Source organism: Rhinolophus sinicus, linkage group LG05 (genome assembly GCF_036562045.2).
Source record: "Rhinolophus sinicus isolate RSC01 linkage group LG05, ASM3656204v1, whole genome shotgun sequence".
Classification (NCBI taxonomy): Eukaryota; Metazoa; Chordata; class Mammalia; order Chiroptera; family Rhinolophidae; genus Rhinolophus; species Rhinolophus sinicus.
This window is the reverse complement of record NC_133755.1, coordinates 87231039-87249338: the sequence shown is the minus strand read 5'-3', so window position 1 is coordinate 87249338 and position 18300 is coordinate 87231039. Positions and strand designations below refer to the sequence as shown.

Sequence of the window (18300 nt, the reverse complement as noted above, 5' to 3'; positions counted from 1 at the left end):
CCACAGGCTTCTTTGAAGGACCCCTAGGAAGGGAAATTCCAAATCATCAGGTCTGCCCATATCCACGGTTACCTCCTCCCCACTCCGTCCCTCTTACTCTCTGGTGCCCATGTCCACGACCCTAAATGACACGACCCTAAAACAGAATCCTTCACTTGGATGCTGGTGTGTCAATGAAATTTATAGGCCCGCTTAAAAATGTGTGCAAAACTATGAGCGCACAAACCTTTTTCTGAGAAGAATCCACAGCTTTCATCAAATGTTCAGAGGTCGGTGACCCCAAAAGGATAAGCACTCCTCTCCAAAGTCACTAATGATAGTACTGTTCTTTAAATCTCATACTTATTACTCAGTTATTCGTTTTCTGTCTCTACCTCACTTGATAGCAAACCTTACTCAAATCTGAAATCCAAAAACCCCTCTTTTCTAGAATCTATATCCCTGGGGTCATCCAGCGAATGGTGGTCACTATTTCTGTGACCTCTATCATCTTTTCTTCTTCCCCTTGAAACCCGAGAACTATTCTGTGTTCTCTGCATTCACTTCCCACAGTTGGTGGTTCTCAAAATGTGGTCCCCAGACCAGCAGCAGCAGTTTCACCCGGGAATTTGTTGGACACGTAAATCACTCCAGTCTCACTCCAGATGCTCACAAAGTCACTCGCACAGAAGCAGAGAGTAGCATGGTGGTTGCTGGGCTGGGGGTGGGGGAGATGGGAGATACTGGTCAGAGGGTACAAACGTTCAGTAATAAGAGGAAATTCTGGGGAGCTAATGTATCGCATGGTGTTTATAGTTAATACTTCGTTATACTTGAAATTTGCTGAGAGAGTAGATCTTAAATGTTCTCATCACACACAAAAAATGGTACTATGTGAGGTGATGTGTTAATTATGTTTGTGGTAATCATTACACCTTGTACGTGTATATCAAATCATGTTGTACACTTTAAATATGTACACTTTTTGTCAATTATACCTTAACAAAGCTGGAAAAAGAAAACAAATATAATGGAAATAGAGTTGTCAGCTGTTTTCTACCTAAGGAATGCAGTAGAATTCTACTTTTAGTTGTTGTCAGGGAAATGCGAACTATTCTAGGAAACTTGTTTTTGCTTTCATATGTTAGCTTCATTACAGACCTAGACTAAAATTATGAGGAAAGGCAGCACAACTCTGGTAAATACTCCTAGTGGAATAATTTATTCATATGCCTTTGGAGAAAACTCAGATATGCTATATAAGTGACATATGTGACATATAGGATGTCAATAGTCTATGATTTGCTTTACTATATTTAGTCCAAAAATCTTTGACTTAAATCAAATAGGGAGATTAGACCAGGTCAGTGTGATAGAAAGCAAAATTAAATTTTGATTTTTTTTTTTTCTGGAGGAAAGAATTTATGACTATGAACAGAAAAGTAGCCAAAATACTGTTTTGATGTGCCTTTATTATTTATGTTTATTTAGAGGTAGGAATTTTTCAATATAAAAATAAGGTTTTTGAAAAATTGCTTTAGGTCTATTCTTAATCATGTAAATGAGATTATTTTTCTAATGCTATACTGCTATCATCATTCTAATTAATCCTGGAAGCTAAATGTTTGATCCAAGATACCGAGCACTTGATTTTTATTTAGAAGAAAATAGAACTGATATGGGTCTAACAATAAAGTTTGGGATAAATATACATCAGCTCTTCTACACTCAAGACTTTTAAGAAGCCTTGCCTGGCTTTTCAAGATCCCCAGATGGGCAAATGTATCTTATATTTATATTGCTTATATTTTACAAAGGTAAATTTCCATAAAAGTAGGTATGAATTGTGGTAAAATATGTCTCCTAAGTTTGCTTCATGTATTTCCAAGCTTTAAGGTGATTGACCCCCGTTAATTGTACCTGCAGCGTTACATCTGAGTCTTAGCTTAATGTATAAAAATGGTTAAAGGGCTAAAGGAACCAAAATCCTGCCATAGGTGTTAGCACCAGTCATCTTCATTTAGTACCCATTCGTAGGCTTAACTTAAGGTATTTCTTGGTGAAGAGCTAAAGAGTTAATCCATGGTGAGTAGCAGTGGAATAGTGAGTACTGGAGTGTGGTCTTCTTGGCCCCATTTCACGTTCAGAATTCTCTTCAATGCAGCGCTTTGCTTTTGTGCTAAAGTTTTAACCAACATGATGCAACATAGCCTAATACAATGTAGTGGGCCATAAATCACACTTCGGTCTAGCTCCGTGACGTCCATGTGCAGCAACAGAAAATGTTTCAATGTTATATGTGCAGTTTCTCCACAGTAGTGATTTTTCCCTGCAAATGCATTTAGCCTGACTTCATCAAGATAGAAATGTTGGCATTCGAATCATATAGATGGCTTCAAAAATGGGAATTTTGTCCTGCTATTGTTATGGGCACAATGTTGAAAACAGATTTTTACTTAAAAAATCCTACAGTTTTAAAGAGTTAACATAGCCATGTATTTTCTGTTGGCTGTGGTGGTATTTCATTTATGTTGTTTCCCCATTCAAAGGATGTCAGTTTGAATAATATGAATACACATATGAATAGAAATGGTAATGACTTCACACAAGTTGTCAAATATATAAATATAAATAGTTCAACATAAAAGAATTTGATATGAACTCTATTGGACCTCACTAAAAGACCTTATTCTTGTGATCTTTTTTTTATACAAACGACCACTTTCTAGAGCTGCTTCCTGGTTATATCAGTACTTGAACATCTTTCTGTTAACTTGGCATAACTTTTATCTCCCAGACTCAGAATTAAATTGAAACCAAATAGAGGCCAGTTCTTCAGGCTTCCAATTTAGACTGTTTCCTTCTAAGGAGCACTTACAACCTGGGCCTCTGAAACTTGAAAGTGTTACGTGGAAATAAATTGCATTTGTTCAAAAGATAATTTTCTTGACTGTCTGCTATGTTTATTGCCTTACATTAAGCCCTGTAGGGCAGAGTGTACATAGCATCCCTACGCCAAAGACCGGCAAGTCTGGTTGGGACGATGAGGCGCAAGCATTGAAGTAGCAGTATAGCGGGCTCGTGAAATTTGTGGGAGGTGTGTTCTGGAACCTTCAAGATACCAGCGTAGCATAGCTTTTACTTAGTTTTGTTAGCTGTAACGTGGGGGATAATACTCTACCCTCACAACTGTTGTGAAAATTACTTGAGATCCTGTGTTAAATGTAAACTGTAAAACCGCACTGAGCTGATCTGGTTGGTCTCACTGATCAGCCAAGTAACTTCATTCCTAGCAAAATAATTTATTACATGTAATGAAGCCTAAAACCCCATGTGTTAAATCCTTGAATGCCAAATGTTTGGTGTGACACGTTTCAGGTTTCTGTTCTCAGCACATTTTCATGTATACCTTCCACTCTCAGGACGGAGGTCGTGGGCAGTGCCATCAGTGCCATTTGCCTGAGCATGGCGTCTTCCTGTCTTGTGGCACTGCTCACTCCTCCTGAGTTACGTCCTCCACAGCACGTACACTCACTGCTGATACTGAAACAACCACCTCAGAATCTTGTAGCTACCTTCCCTTTATGTAGAAGTTTAGAAAAGGCTGCCATAGTCACTTGTTTGTTGATTTATCCTAGCTACAGAAATTACTTATCAAAATTTTTACTGATCTCCATGTTGAGTGACAGTCACCTGTCCTGAGAGCTCCCCCCCACCCCCGTTTAAAATGAAGATGGCTGGTTTCTGGTTCTTAGGTTTCCCTCCTGCTTCACTAACAGTACCAGAAGCTTCTCTTGTGAAGGTCTCTAGTGCTTCTGAATGTGGAAGCCTTCCCTCCCAAGTTCTTTCTTTTCTTTAGATTTTCTGCTCTTTTTTCTCTCTGAACCCAGCTAGAACTTAACTTTGTTCTATTGATCAAGGTGTTAAACCTTTCTATCCAAGATCTCTCTATTGGATACGGTACTCTACCAACTGCAACAGGACTAGTTAAAATAATGTAAGGCACATAAGGTGGATATATAGCTGCATGTTTTTCTGTCCTGTTCTCAGGATCTCAATTATGAGGTCTGTTATCTTACTAATCTTACTTTTCTCGAAGAAGTGTCAGCTCTTTTTGGCTTGGACCAGTGTTTCATATATTAAAAACCTTCCCATATCTTATTTTTTTCTTGTAATTCTGTTTTTCCTTTTGTACCATTTTCATTTTTTCCTCAGTGTTTTTCTTTAACTTTCTTCTGCAAAATGAAATAAATTCTGGAGTCCAAATCTTTCCTCAGACCTTAGAGACTCTTACCACCTTCTCAAAGATCAGGTAACATAATATAGTAGAAGAAATGCGGACTTGATAGTCCTGCCCTGAGCCCTAGCTCTTACAGATGGATTTACCCTGGTTCCGTGTCACTTGACACATGCTGAGCTACTGGATCAGAAGGGGTGACTGGGTCACGAGATAGCCAGCCCTTAACCTGTGATCTGTGTGGTTCATTGGAGACGTATGAACTTCTAAGGGAGGCAAAGGGAAGTTGAAACTGCTGATGGGCAGGCAGGTATACTTGGGTTGGAATATCTTTGCGTGTGTGCAGGCTGAAGCAGAGGAAGCGCCGTAGGCAGGAGAGAAGAAAGCAGAAGTATGTGTAGTCTCATGACTGCATAGCCCCCGAGAGAGCCGGCCAGCCAGCTTTCATCTCTGACAGTGACCCCGTTCCTGCTGTGGATCCCTGTGATCTGTGTATGTACCCTTGTGAGGACCCTGTCTCCCTTTACTCGAGGCAGGTAAAGCGGATTCCTCTGTCTCACGCTGGGCAGAGTCGGGGCCAAAACACACACACACATTCAGTGAACGCCAGCAGGCCCACCATGCGTTGAAGAATTCTCTCTCTCTTCGTTTCTAAGTAAGCTGACCATTTTCTCTTTCTAACTTGTATTGTTTTCAAGACTCTTTGGCTTAGTAGTTAAGGACTTAAGTTCAGAAGTCAGACGTATTATTTACTCAGGTACTTGGGCAAGTCGTACCAAGTTGTAGTCTGTGCCTTAGTTTTTTTATCTGGAAAATGAGAGTAGAGATAGGACTTAGCTTGCTGTGAAGATTTAGTAAAGTATTGTGTATAAAGCGAGCAGGCCCACCATGTGTACCTGGCACGAAGTAAGTGCTCAGTAAATCAGTAAATGTTAGCTTGTTGTGAACAAACTTAGGATATGAAAATCTTTTAAACTGTCTGTGGTGAAAGACCAGTTCTTCCCCCCCCCCCCATCTATCACAATCCAGTATTTTAATAAAATACAATAAAAATGAATTAATAGATTAAAAAATAACCAACAGTAAAGCTATAAAATATAAGTTCTATTTTTATTATATGTAATAGACAAAGTTACTCTGTCAAGTTATGAAATTTTCTGACTTCTTACCATTGATATCTTTACTTACCTCGTTACAGACCTTTCACACTGGCAGAGTGGCACTGGTCCACGCACCGTGCTTTGAGCAGCACTGTCTGAGTGTGTACGGACATTCTCATAGGAGACAGAACATACATGCGCTGATGTGGTGGGGAACAGAACAGAACCATTTTTATAACATTTAGTAGTTAGCAGTTCAGATTCATTTATTGACTGGACAGCGTGTCACCTGAAGCCTCTGGAATGCCTTCCCTACATGATTGCTATCCCACCCTTCCCAGGTAATGGAGTTGTTATTTTCCTCTGAGCTGCGCAGTTCTCCCCCAGTTGCTCTCCAGTTGCGAAATAAGAAATCTGTACTTCTTAAAGTCCAGATAAGCATGCATTGTCTTGGACAAATCAGCTCTGCTAAGTGGATGAGAGTAGGATGCTGACCGCCGCCTTGTGGGCTGAGGTGCAGCTGTCCCTGGTACTGTGGTAGAATAACTTACGGGTCCCCTAAAGGACAGCCTCAAACCAGACTGTATGTTTGTGGACAGATGGGGAACGGTAGACAGAGGAGCTTGGCATTTATGATTTCCTCTGTGCACAGGCAGTGACAGACCATGCATCTGTGGTACAGAATTGCAAACAGCACGTTTTACAAATAGCAACTGTGGTTGACAACCGAAAGTCTGCAAAATGCTAGATGCAGCTAGGGTTGGTATTGTCTTCCAAGTATTTTAGCAGGGACCCAGCATTATCAGATTTTATCTTCAGAGATAATATAACTGTCAGAAGGATATATTAAGTGGCAGGCATTGTGCTAAGGTGTTTTATAAACATCTAACTTAATTTTCACCACAGACAGACTGATCCCCTTCATTAAACAAGCAAACAAGATTGAGAGAGATTAAGCAACTTGTCTAAAGCCTTGTAGTTTTAAGTGGCTGAACCTGATTTTGAAACGAGGTTTGCCAGACTCCTGAGTGGGTTTTCTTTGTTTTTCACCTTAAAAAAAAAATCACAAATAACTTTTTTCTGGAACCATTTGAGAGTAAGTTCCCAACCTGATGCTCCATCCATTCCAAATATTTTAATGTTTATCTTCTAAAAACAATAACATCTGCATATGTAACTGAAGTACAATAATCAAATTCAGGAAGTTAACATTGATACATTGCTATTATCTCATCCTCAGACTGCATTCAAGTATGCCAATTGTTCCAATGGTGTCTTTTATAGCATATATTCCCATAATGTCTCTTTATTTCCTTCTGAAATCGGTCTTCCATCTTTTGTGAACTTCTTGACACTTTTGGAGTTAACAAGGCAGTTATTTTGTGGAATGTGTTTGATTTTTATATGTTATTTCCTTATAAGCCAAATTACATGCTTCTGGAGAAGTAGCACATGAGTGATTTCTTCTCATTGTACCCTGTCACACGTTCAGTTTCACTTTGAGCCGGTCCTAATGGTGACCACTCGGGCTGCTTCATTGAGGAGTTGTCTGCTGGACAACTTTACTTACTGTAAAGTTACTCTCGTCGTCTTTGTAATTAATAAATACTTTGTGGGAAAGTATTTATAACTAGGTAAATATTCCATGACAGTTTTTATTATTCACCAAATTTGTGTCTGTATGGATTCATGGTTTCCTATTTTATTTAACGGGTTATAATCTGTTACTACCGTTATGTGTGTTGATGGCCAAATTGTCTCAGATTTGCCAGTGAGAGCCCCTTCAGGTTAATTTCTGTCTTTTCTAACATGTTCTGTCCCTTGCAAGAAAAAATCCTTGAGCATTTTCTTGCATTCTGGTACAAAATGATGTTCCAGGCTTATCTTATGTTTTCCCTGCCCGGCCCTGGAATCAGTCATTTCTCCAAGGACCCTTGGTTCTTTAGTGGGAAACAGTAAGTATTGAGAAGCCAAGATCTGGTGATTAGTGTGCTCACTGCCCTGGGGACGTTTTTGTTTCCAGACCCTCTTGGTGGATCCTTGCACATGAACCTCTATATTTATTTGTACCTTTCAGTATATTGAAAAATCGTGAATTCCTATTAAGTCCAATTCTAAACTAATACCACAGGGTTTATTCTAGTTTTCTTTCTTATTTTGTAATGCTCTTCTCTTACAGTGAGAAACTTGGTTTCCGTGGTCCTCAGTACATTTACTAACCGATCAGTCCCATCTGTTACCAATCTCCCATCTCTGTCGCTACCCCCTTCTCTGCATGGATGCCCTGCTTTTCCCTCTTGGGCTCCGACTCCCCATTCTAGACACTCCCCCATATTCCCTCTCGCATGTAGGATGTCACTGTGGGGTATCTCCTAATGGCGGACCCTCAACTTGGGCTCTCAAGTGAATTTTCACACTGACCATATTATCTCAGTCCTCCTGTTTTGGTGTTTTTGCTGCTATATACAAATGACAACATTAAGAGTTTTCTAAAATGATGATCCTGCTGGTAGGAGAGCACCGACTAAAATAATCTAAGTGGAAGGAATTCAACATTAGAGCTGGAAAGTAACATTTCCTTGGATCAGCCTGGGTCAGTAATTTGTATTCTGCAAATTATTTCAGAGCTAGAATTGTTCCTTTGACAAGAAATTGAGGCTTAATAGGCTGTCTCTAGAAGTCTCTTTAGAGATTAAAAAGAGAAACAAGTTTTTACTGTGATGCAGAGGGTGTAGAATGAGGTGGGTTCTTGAGTGGGCAAGAGAAGAGGGCTTAGAATGGATGGAAAAAAGAATCTTCTCTGAAGGGACTAACTGGGCTAGGACTACCCATTGGCAAGATAAGCTATGATGCACTCAGCAAGCCAGGCAGGATGGAGACAAGGGTTGGGGCAACTAGATGTGGAGACTTGGCCTTGGAAGGGTGGAAGAGCAGACAGTCTGAGGATAAATAGGAGGCGGGAAGAGGGGCATTAACATGGGGGTGGGGTGACAGGTATAGTTGTTCTGTGCTGTTCCACGGAGAAAATAAGCCGGAGCATGGCCAGCAGTTACTGCGACGGAGGTTTTACATCCCTTAGCCGTGAGCACTGGGCCAGGCCTGAGCGAGGTGGTGGCGTGCCGTGGGGCGCCTGGAGGATGCTCCCTCCAGGCCAACACACTTGCTCGCCTTTTCTCATCAGACCAAACTGATGCGAAAATTTATTCTAATCCCAGAGTGTGTCCAGTAATTTGAGGTATCATGAAATCCTACCCCTAAAATTCTTAAAGATGTAATTCAGTGCAATAATATGGAGGGAAATTCGTCTAGTAGTTACTGAAATTAGCTCTGATTGATTCATAATTTTTTTCTGTCCTGCCCCTACCTGAATTCAGTAATTTGGGAGTTACTCCCTCAATATCTGAGAGAAAGTGTTTCTTTGATGGGAATTTTGCTTCATAAATTTTTGCTCAGTGTTTATCTTTAGGAAACAATCAAATCCCCCCTGTGGTTATTCAGTTGATTTGGCATCATTAAAGTGAGAGAAGTTAGAATGTAAAGTCATTTTCAGAAGGAAAAAACATAGGTCAGAGATAAAAGATGTTATCAGATTTTCCATGCCAGAAAATGTGAGCAGTGGGTGAATCGGGGTAAAAGGTATATAGCAGTTCCTTGTGCTACTCTTGCAGTTTTTCAGAGTTTGAAATTAAGTAAAAATTAAAAGCCCCCCAAATTTTTGCATGCTATGCTACAGTTCCAGCCAGTTTCTTTTGCTGTATTGAGTGGCCAGAGGCACCCATCTGAGGAACTGAGTATTGACAGAATTTGATTCTGTGGCGAGAAGTACCCATACCCCGGCATGGAGGACCAGGCCTCAGTAGGTCCAAGGTTTTGACTCATATCGGTCAGGATAGTTGGAATGGAACCTCCAGGGATGGAAAAGACCAAATACGCCTTGGTCTAGAACTCTCATTCATTACTTCTTAGTCTTTCTGTGATGATCGACATTGACAATTTGGGTTGGTGATGTGGTTTGTGATTTCGATAAAGGTGTTTTATTCCCCGAGCTCTGAATGATGCCATCCAGTCTGCATCTGGGAGATCTTTTAGCCTCATTTGAGTGTAATTTCGGTCTCTACTCCTCTCATCATCAAATACTTTATATAGAGCAGAGTCCTTTTATGGGCCTTGTTGTTATTGAACCCATAACCTAGTCCTTAGGTTGTGTGACTTTTTTTTTTTAAGCCGTCTAGTGCCCCAGCCCTTAATTATTGCAGTTAATTCACAGCTCTCGGTTTGTACGCACTCATACACGTTTTGTAAGTAAGAGATGCTGTTCTGTGTATTCCCATGAGGAATCGAGTCCTGGGTTGGCCAAGTGTCTCACTAATTGAGATTAAATTTTTGCTTTTGATACTTGTTGATTTAATTGCCCTCTGAGTAACATGATGAACACATTCTAAATTCGTTGCTGATGGCTGGATGAAGTTTTCTGGTACACTTCCTTGTGTTGCCAAGTTCTAACAAAATGACTAAATCTGCTCTTGATTCATTCTAGTCAGCAGCCTCTTATTTATTTCTAAGATTTACTTAAGGTTTTTTCTGAATCAGCAATGTTTGCTTTTCATATTTGCATTGTTTTCCTTTGGCTTAATAGCAGACAAATAAAAACATCTGATACAAATGCAGTATGATAACTTCATATTGCATTTGCATCAGATTTCTCTAGCTGATGTTTCTTGTCCTTATTAAATAGGGGCCTCCCCAAATGATTTTTGGGTGCATAGGAGGGAAAGAAAAAATGGAAGACCAAAGTTAGTTGTGTGCATTGAGTTTTTCTTCTGCTTCCTTCCTCTAGATTAAACAACCTACCCTCCTCCCCTCCCTTTTTTTTTTTTTTTTAACCTGTTAGTTTACTAGGCGTGGTAGAAACCAGCTGTTACATCTCACTGTAGTGCACTACCTTTTTTTAAACAGTGACTTAGTCACCCGCTGCTCTTCCAGCGGCACAAAGAGGACCCAGATAAAGCTGGGTTCAGTATGTAAGTCCCACTCTTAGAGCATCATTTCAGCAAGCCAGTCTTTATTTTGTCAGCCATTCAGAGTCTATATTTGCTTCTGTAAGACTTCAGGAATAATTGATTATTCTTCTGTTAATGAAAATACGTCCTTAGATGTCTAATGCACATTAAATATGTTGTTAGAATAACAGATGTGGCTGCCTAGCCATTTTTAGACCCTTGCAGGTATATGGAATGGTGAGGATGTTCATTTGAAGATCTGTAAAGAGAATTTACCGAAGTATGATTTGAGCCATCAAAGAATAAGTTAGTGTCACAATAATTGTTATTTTATTTGAATGGGATTATCTCATTAATGGATTGGTAGGTAGGCCCAGGTGCAATATTTTATGCCCTCGCTTGCCTTTGTAAGGTTTTTGGCTTTATTAAATTATAGATGACATTGGGACAAAATTTTGTTTTGGTAGAAGAGATTTAAGTGAGAGGTAGGTGAGTGACAGATAATACTCATCTCTGCTATTGGCGCAAACGGGGGTTAGAGTAGTTTTGTTAGCAGTCAACTGGAAGACGTGCTGTGAAGTCAGTAATACATGGCTTCAATGAATATTCCACTTAAATGAAATTTTAATTTATTCATGCAGTTTACTAACATTTATATTCATTAAGAAAGTGATAGTTTATTTTGAAAAAACTTAGCATGGATTGAGTTTTGTTGGCCCTTCACTCCCCTGAGTTCATTTGTCAAAGTCATTAGATCTACCACTGTACCCTGCTTCATTGTTTGACTGGCTTTTCTCAGTTACTTAGTGCTGATTTGCTAAGGCTGTCATGACTTGCTTTTCTGTTCAAGTGTCCCAAAGGGGGCAGGACAGCTGGGATTGCTATAGATTATTGATGACACTTCGCAGGTAGTTAGATACACCCAAGGTAAAGGAAACGTCATAGGATTAAAACAAATTTTGTGCAGCATTCTAGGTTGTTGGTATCTAAAGCTGAATTTCATTCCATAGGTGGCCTCAGCACCTGCACTTAGAAAATCATGGATTCATAAAATTGTATTTTTTAATGAAAATACTATTTTTATCAAAACAAAACATCATTTACGAAAATATCTAAAAACTAAAGAGTTTGTGAAAGAGAGCCAGTATCTTACTGTAAACTTGGTCACTCTGGAGTAGCGCTGTTCAGTTAACGGCTTCTGTGTTGGTGAAAATGTTCTCTATCTGTCCGGTATGGCAGCCACCGGCCACCTGGGGTTCCGGAGCACTCGAGATGTGGCTCGTGCCTGAGAAACTGAGGTATCTCTGTTACTTGAATAGTCACATGTGGTAGCGCAGTACCACGCTGGTGCACGTGGTATCAGCACAGCTCTGAAGCGTACTGATACCTAAGCTACACGTTCCGAAAGAAAGGGATCCCTTGGGATTTTCTTGAACCCGAAGACCTAAATACTGCCTGGAGTTACTCTTGATTTTTCCATAAAATAAATAAGGACCGCCTTCCACTATTCCCAGTTTTACATTGAGGAGGTTCTGTAATGTTCTTTCTCATATATTTACTATCATTTTAGACGAACAATACCGTAGTCAGTATATTGTGTTACAGGTTAGTTTAGAGACAGTTGTTGTGACCTGAGAGTTTATTGCCTACTGTCTGTAGGAAAATAAACTTCTGCTTTACTCAAAACTGCTGGACTTGGAATTGGATATAGTGCACAAACTAGCATCTCTCAAGTTTGTCACCAACCCTAAATTATTTATCAGTTGAAGGTCAATTGGAAATGAAACTATTTTAATAAAGAGGAAAATAGATTCAGTGTACAAAGAATAATTTTTATCACATATTGAATGAAGTGAGTCATAATTGCCCCCAAGAAACTGGCCTGTTAGCCATGAACTGTCTCCTCACATTTTCATCTACTTCATTCTAAGATGCCTCAGTTTCCTTGCTTGTACTATAGCAGCAAGAAATGCATTTTTGTGAAATTAGTATTAATGTAAGTAATGAAGAGAAATAACTGTTTTACTCAGGATGATTGTCTGAATCAGAAAAGGGGTTCTTCGTGAGCAGTGTGAAGTGAAGGCTGACTTGGCCTTTTCATAAATAGGGTCTCCTGCAAAGTTGCCTTACTGTGTGCGCAATCCAGATTCATCCCCTGCTGAGACACAGGCTGTAGGAAGATCGGTTTGGAGGAAAGACTCATGGGAACATTTTGTAACATATAAAAGCATTCCTACTTGTGAGGCAGAAACCTGAGGGAGATTTTGAAGGACATTATTCTAGTTGGAGAAGTGCTTTTACTGGTAGTGTTGTAAACTCTGAAGAAAAAAAGGAGAAAGTATTATAATGGAAAGTATTAATAGGATAGTGGTCTGAATTAGCTTATGTGACTTACATTTGAAACATGTTTATTGTACATTGAAAAGCTTTACTGAGGGATGTTTGACATAGGTATATGCCTGTGAAAGCATCACCACAATTAAAATAATTAACATATTCGTCATCGACACAGTTTTCTCTTGTGTCTTAGGAGTCTCTCCCTCCCACCTCTGCTCCACCCTCATCTCAGGCAACCATTGGTCTGCCTTCTGGCGCTACAGATTGGTTTGTATGACGTAGACTTGTATATAAATGGAATCATACGGTATGCCAGTATAGTATTTGTGGGGGAAGGGGTGCATCTGGCTTACTTTGAGACTCATCCATATTGTTGCCTGTATCAGTGTAGTCCATTCCTTTCAACTGCTAAAGTAGCGTTGCATTGTGTGGATATATTACAAATGATCTGTTTACATATTGATGGATATTTCGGTTTCCACCTTTTGGCTATGTCCAATAAAGCTGCTGAAAACATTCACGTACAAGTCTTTATATGGACGCATACTTCACATATTCCTTTTCTTTTGGGCAAATTCCTAGGAATGGGACGTCTGAATCATATGATAGGTGTATGTTTAACTCCTAAGAAACTGCCAACCTTTTCTAGCAGCAGTGGGAGTTCTAGTTCATATCCTCCCTCATCTTGGTGTGGTCAGGCTTTTTAATTTTAGCCATTCAAATAGGTGTGTATTAGTATCTCATTGTGGTTATAATTTGCATTTCTCTAACGACATGGAGCAACTTTTCGTATCCTTGTTTGCTATCCATGATCTTTGGTGAGCTGTCTGTTGAAATTTTTTGCTCATTTTTAAATTGGATTGTTCATTTAATTATTACTGAGTTCTGAGAATTCTTTATATAATTTGGATACAAGTCCTTTTCAGATACATGCTTTGTAAAGAGTTTCTTCTGCTCTGTGGCTTCTCTTTTCATCTCTTAACTGATTTTTGAAAGAACAGAAGTTTTAATTTCGATGAAATTCAGTTTATTCATTTGCTCTGTTATGGATTATGCTCTTAAAGATTTTTTTCTGTATTCAAGAAGTTTTATAGTTTTAGGTTTTACACTTAAGATTTATGATTTATTTTCTGTTTTTTATATATGGTATGAGGTATGGATCCAAGTTTATTTTAATTCCAGCACCAATAATTGGAAAAGCTATTCTTTCTCCACCATATTTCCTTTGAGCCTATGTTAAAAATCAGTTGTCCATTTATATGTGGATATTTTTTCCTGGCTCTATATTCTGTTGCATTGATCTATTTGTTTATCTTTATGCCAATACCACACACTTGATTACTAGGGCTTCATAATCATTCTTGAAATCAGGTAGTGTTAACCCTTCAACTTCATTCTTTTTCAGAGTTGTTTTGGCTATTCTAGGTTCTTTTTGTTTCAGTGTGAGTTTTAGAATCAGTTTCTCAATTTCTACAAAAAAGCTAGGTAAGTTTGTCATTGGGATTGCTGTGAATCTATAATCAACTCAGGGAGTATTGACATTTTAACAGTCTTAAATGTCTTTGCTCCATGATCAAGATACATCTCCATTTGTTTAGGTCTGTAATATCTTGTAGTTCTTATTGTGTAGGTCTTTCACTTCTTTTGTCCTTAAGCATTTAATATTTTTGATATTATAAATGGTATTTAAAGTTTTATCTATTTCTGGTTGTATATTGATTTTGTAAGCTGTCACTCCGTTAAACTGTTTAACGTATTAGTTCTAATTGTTGATTCCATTGGGTTTTCTACGCAATTATGTTTTCTGTGAATAAAGGGAGTTTATCTCTTATCTTCAATCTGGTTGCCTTTTATTTCTTTTTCTTGCCTGCTAGACCCTCCAGTGGAGTGTTGAATGGAAGTAGTGAGAGCACACATCTGATTTCACAGGAAAAGTGTTTGGTCTTTCACCATCGAGTATGAGATGCACTGTAGAGTTTCTTTTTAAATAGATGCTCTTGATTAGATTGAGAAAGTTTTCTTTTATTCCTAGTTTGCGGAGAGATTTTTATTTTTTATCAAGAATGAATGCTGGATTTTGTAAAATGTTTTTTTTCTGTGTCTATTGAGATGATCAGATGGTTTTCTCTTTGTTAATCTAGTGAATTGATTATACTAATTGTTTTTCAAATGTTCAACTAGTCCTGAATTTTTGAGATAAGCCCCACTTTATGATGCATTGTCCTTTTAATGGATAATGTGGATTCAAAATATGATAAAATTTTATTAAGAATTTTTACATCTATATTCATCATGGATATTTATCTGTAGTTTTCTTATCTTGTAATCTCTTTGTCTGGTTTTGTTAGAGTAAATTCTAACCAAACAATGAGTTTGGGAAGTATCCTCTCCAGTTGTCTATAAGAGTTTGTTTAGTGGTATTACTTCTTCCTTAAATGTTTGGTAGAATTTTATGCCCGGAGTTTTCTTTGTGGGAGGGGTTTTAACAATAGTTACTTTTAATAAATATACAGGACTATTCAGATTATCGATTCCTTCTTGTGTGGGCCTTAGTAGCTTGTCTTTTCAGTGATTTTTGTCCATTTCATGCAGCTTGTGTTCATTGTATACAGTTTATAATATTCCATTGTGCTTTTAATATCTGTAAAACTGTAGTGATGACACCTCTCCTTTCTAATACTGGTAATTGGTATCTTCTCTCTTTTCTAGTCAGTCTGGCTAGATATTTATTTTTATTTTTTGTTTGTTTTTGTTTTGTTTAAATCAGTTTATTGGTTGTCTCAAAGAACCAGTCTTTGGTTTCACTTTTTTTCTCTCTTGTTTTTCTGTTTAAAAAATGTTTTCACTTTGATCTTTATTATTTCTTTTGCATACGGAATTTAATTTGTTCTTCATTTTTTTAAGGTGGAAACCAAGTTTATTGATTTAAGATCTTTTCTGATAAAGGTGTTTAATGCTATAAATTTCTTCCTACGTACTGCTTTAGCAGCAGCCTACGAATTGTACCATGTTGTTATAACGTCCTTATCTGCTAATTCTAACACTGTTTTAGTTCTGGGTTGATTACTGGCTTAGTCCTTTCAGGCTGCTATGTAATAAAATACCACAGACTGGGTGGCCTATAAACTACAGAAATCTATTTCTCACAGTTCTGGAGGCTGGAATCCCAGGTCAGGGTGCCAGCATGGTTGAGTGAGAGCCATCTTCTGGACAACAGACGTCTTGTTGTGTGTATCCTCACACTATGGAAGGGGCTGCATAGCTCTGGGTGCGCTTATAGCAGCACTAATACCACTTAGAAAGCCTCCAACCTTATGACCTAATCACCTCCCAAAAGCCCTTCCTACTAATACCATTACCTTTGGGGGTTAGGATTTCAACATAAGAATTTGGGGTGGGAGACAGACATTCAGACCATGACAGTTGTGAAGGATTGATTCTTCTTGGTATGGGTTGTGTTTTCCGCTTGTGTGTACCTCATCATCTCTGATTGGATGCCAGATACTGTGTTCTACCTTGTTGGATGCTGGGTGTTTTTGTCTACCTACAAATGTTCTTGGGCTTTGTTCTGGGATGCAGTTAACTTACTTGAAACAATTCAGTCTTTTAGAGTTGCACTTTTATAACTTTTTTTAGATGCATCCGGGGTGGTGCTCAGTCTATGGTTAATTGTTCTCCACATCCATGGCAAGATCTTGAGCACTTCACCCATTGCCCTAAATTATGAGTTTTCTTGGTCTGACCTTTGGGAACAGGCACTATTCCCAGACTTGTGTGCATGACAGTTACTGTTACCCCTAATCCTTTGGGATGGTTCTTTTCCTGGGCTCGGATAGATTTTTTATATGCCTGTGTACTGTTAGTCGGTCCTATGAACTCTAGCTGCGTTAGTCTCCCAGACTCAGCTGATTTCTTCAGTTCAGGGCATCAGCCCGCACGACCAGCTATACAGTTTGCAGGGCCCAGTGTTAAATGAAAGTGTAGACCTTTTGTAAAAATCATATAGAATTTCAAGATGGCAACTGCAGAGCCTTATCCCACGCCCAGGCCCCTCCTGCGCTGCAGCGGTGCTGGTTGTGCGGCCTGAAGCCAGTGCTGCTGCACGGGTCCCGCTTGCTCGCTTTCCCGTCCCGGTCCATGGCCTGGAAGGTCTTCAAGGCAGTAGCTGAGAAGTCACAGGGCTTGGCTCCTTTGTTTCCCAGTCTCCGTAGTCACTGTCTTTTTGCCAGACGTCCAGAGTATTGAAAACTGTCATCTCATGTTTTTTCTTTTTCTTTTCTTTTTTTTTTTTTTTTCGGTTGTTTCAGGCAAGAGGATAAATCCAGTTCCTGTTACTCCATCTTGGCTGGAAGCAGAAGTTATTTTTAGTGTAAAGATCTGATAGTTTCTTTTTTGTTGTCGTTTAAGGACCTGGTAGCTTCTTTTATGTCAAATTAGGATTCCTCTATTTGGTCTATTGGCTTGGCACCTTGTTTAGATAGCTTTTTGGGTTAAAAATCTATCTTGTGTCATTGGCTGATCTGTTTTCCACTCATTTTTTGGCTAGAGGGTCTTGAAGTGGAAGCAAATTTCTTGGTGCCCATCAACTCATTTTCTGAATCGTACCACTTGATTTCAAGCAAGCGTTCGCTTCCTCCTGGAAATCCCTGTGCTCTCCTGCTCCGTGTTGTACTGGAATGCGAGCTGCAGGGGGTGAGGACAGTCGTCTTTCCTCCCATCTCCTGCGAAATACATCCCTTGCAGTGCAATTTGATCGGCATTTGTGCGGTAAGGTATTAACCGCCTTTCAGATATGCCCTGCCCTATTAGCAAGAATATACAGTGATACGAAAATGAATTTGTCAAGAGTTTTATGGCTCCATGATCTATCGTACAATATTAATCCTGCTGCAGTGTTATTAAGTCATTTTTCATCTCCCCTCAAATTAATGTTGACGTTCTATTACTGGATTTGTTCTTGTCCCCAGATTAAAACATAAAGGAAAAAAAAAATCTTCCCTGCTACAATATTTAAATTAATTGTAGGGTAAGCAGTACCTTGCTTGGTGAAGTAGAATCCTCCTGGAAAAATTATAACATGAATTTATTTCTCTGCTTTCTGCTTGTTCTTGTGCACAAAAAAGCACAATTGGAATATACTTGTACTTCTGAGGACGCAAGGAGAATAGAGCAAGGAAAAGGGGTCAAATTAAAGTATAAAAGATTTTCCAAAAAGAGAAATACGAAACTCAGGAGCCTAAGTCTGGGGGAATCACACCCATCCAGTGCTTCTAGCCTAAGGGCTGATAGAAATGCTGGTCGTGTTAGATGTGCAGGTAGAAGAGTTTGGACTGACGGACCTGGGATCCTATTACCGTGTTTTGCCCTGTAGGATACACTCCCATGTATAATGCGCACCCACATTTTTGTCCCAAACTTTCAGGGGAAAAAACCTTTTGTTTTAATTTTTTAATTCAAATTTTTATTTGTTTATATGTAGGTACTTGTGTTAAAATTATAAAGGAATTTTAGCATTTATTTCTTAATACTCTTTTAACTCATAAGCACAAATAAAAGAATTAACATTTGTATAGCTCTGGCATTAGTACTACCCATGTATAATGTGCGTCCTTAGTTTTCCCTCACAAATTTGGGCAAAAAAGTGCTC

General features: G+C 38.9%; 1 protein-coding gene across 3 annotated transcripts in view; it reads left to right on the top strand.

Moving 5' to 3' along the window:
• Window positions 1-18300, top strand: part of ZFAND3 (zinc finger AN1-type containing 3) — a 296203-nt gene that overhangs the window by 115898 nt on the left and 162005 nt on the right. The gene's annotated exons all lie outside the window — the stretch shown is intronic.